Raw genomic sequence first — 2,492 nt, 5'->3', positions numbered from 1 at the left:
TATATATATATATATATATATATATATATATATATATATTCGACTGTGGCTCAGTGGTAGAGCAGTCGCCCGCCAGTGAATGGTGAATTCTGTACTATGTAAAAGCACTTTGAGTAGTTGTTGAAACTAGAAAAGCGCTTTATAAGAACTGTCCATTTACATATAGTATTTTGTTGAATTAAGGTCCCATGACGTGACCGTGACAGGTGATCGGCAGTGAGATGTTGCTGTTTCTAACGCTAGAGTTGGAATCAAAGACAATAGCGATGCAAAAATAAGCACAGCAGAAAGGTCAGAAAGGTCAGATAGGGGCGAAGTGTCCTTGGGCAAGACACTGAACCCCGAGTTGCCCCCGGTGCTGCGCATCGGAGTGTAAATGTGTGTGTGTGTGTATCTGATGAGCAGGTGGCACCTTGTACGGCAGCCTCGGCCACAGTGTATGAATGTGTGTGAATGGTGAATGCATCCTGTAGATGTAAAAGCGCTTTGAGTAGTTGTTAAGACTGGAAAAGTGCTATATAAATACAGCACATTTACATTTACCTGCATGTTTAACTTAATATCTGTAATTGTTACAGTTATGACAGAACTGAAATAAATAAGTTCGCTGATTTCACATATCTCCTCAATTCAAATCAGCGGCCGTTTGTCTCCCCGGATGGGACTTCTGTGTTAGCGTGACGGTGATTCGGTCTGTGTAGATATGAACAACTCATTCAAAGCTACAGAAGCACAACGATTCTCACTTTAAGGGCGTTATACACTCAATAAAAACACAGATTGTCTATCTAGTGTTCCATTTCTGCCTATGGATCCTACTTAACCATGCACCCTATCCTTTATTAAACACTTGCATTTGTCATTAAAAGGAAAGCAGAGTGAAAGTGGGAGGCCTCCATCAGTGCTTTGTCTAACATTGTCGTATTGTCTAGCTTTAATGTGTCTGCAAACAAACCTCGGCTTACTGCATATCGCCATGAGTGATAACCATCAGTCAGTCCAAACCATAATTCAAACCATTGCTTTTACTTTGCATTAAATTCAATCACCAACATCCTTCTTCAATCTAAACTGGAACGCAAAAAATGCTCCAGCTCCAGACCTGCGTATCTAGAGGCATCTACATCAGACAGCTGAAGTCATTGCTGAACCCCCTTACGTACTTTTTGGGAGAGTACTTCAGGTCAAACTCACTTTCAGAAATAAAGAGTTATATTATATATATATTAGCTATATAACAGTGGTTATATTTTAAAGACACACAAAAGGTTACTGTTACTGGTTTAAAATAGAAATACAAATGTACGCAAGCTGTCAAAAAATGAGTGTGAACAGAATGGATACTGCAATACCTCGTGAAACCATGGCAGGGCACTAAAAGGAAGCAATATAATTCACACTAAACTAATGTCTCACAGGCTTTGTCTTTAAAAAGCTGAAACAGTGGGCACAGAAGGCATGAAGGACACTGATTTAGCATGGTCACAAAAGGACTAGATAAAAAACAGGGCCGGAAATCACATTTTTATGCACATGAGTACTTATATTAGTATATAGTGCTATTTTTTTAGGCATTTTATGCTTTTACTTAGACAGAAAGAGAGGAAAGAGGAGAGGGGAAGACATGCTACAAAGGGCCCAGGGCCAGACTTGAACCCTAGGGTGTTAGACTGGACGGGGGGGGGGGACTGAGTACCCAGCAGCCTCATGTGAGGAGGGCCCAAAAAGATGCTGGCATGAATATCAGTGGATGTGGGGAGGGGCCCATAGAGAATGCATTTCAACAGGGCCCAGACATTTGTGCTTGGCCCTTGCTTGAACCCTGGCCGCTAGGACTGAGCCCTAATGGTAATTTAGGGCGTACTGTCTCCTCATGTGGTAAGTACGTACGCACCCCTAAAAACACCTGCATAAACATGAGTGCTCGCTCCGAACCACTTTCACTTTCAATCTTCTATACCAGTGATTCCCAACCAGGGGAACTTCTGCAGTTGCCAGGGGCCCTAATGAGCCCTAATTTGAAACTTGCAGTGATGTACGAGCGCTTGAAAACTAGTTAGCGAGCGAGCGCAGAAGTCTGAACAGGTAGCCAACAGATATGACTTAGCAGTTTACACGATTAGCTAAAAATGGTTCAAATAGTTGACTAAAAGTACTGTTAATTAATCAATGGTTGACACATTCAGCTCCACTCCAAGTAGCCCAGTCTGCGAGTATTTGTCAGATTGCTGATGAAAACGTGCCGTTTACATTGACGGTTCACTTGCATGAGAAAATCCAATTTTACATGACTTATAGAAGAGTCTTACAATTGGAAGAGACATAAGGAATCAAAGACGGGGTAAGTGAGTTCATCCGACAAGGCTGAAGGGGTACTAAAAGGTTGGGAACCTCTGTTCTGCCCCCACCCCCCCCGGTAGCCTGAACTCATCGGCAGGGCCAATAGGAAAGACCGCTGTTCTCCAGCAGCAGCAGCCATCTTCTTTGTTTTC

The sequence above is a fragment of the Etheostoma spectabile genome, chromosome 5 (assembly GCF_008692095.1).
Source record: "Etheostoma spectabile isolate EspeVRDwgs_2016 chromosome 5, UIUC_Espe_1.0, whole genome shotgun sequence".
Classification (NCBI taxonomy): Eukaryota; Metazoa; Chordata; class Actinopteri; order Perciformes; family Percidae; genus Etheostoma; species Etheostoma spectabile.
The sequence above is the reverse complement of the archived record's forward strand: the minus strand, read 5'-3'. Positions refer to the sequence as shown.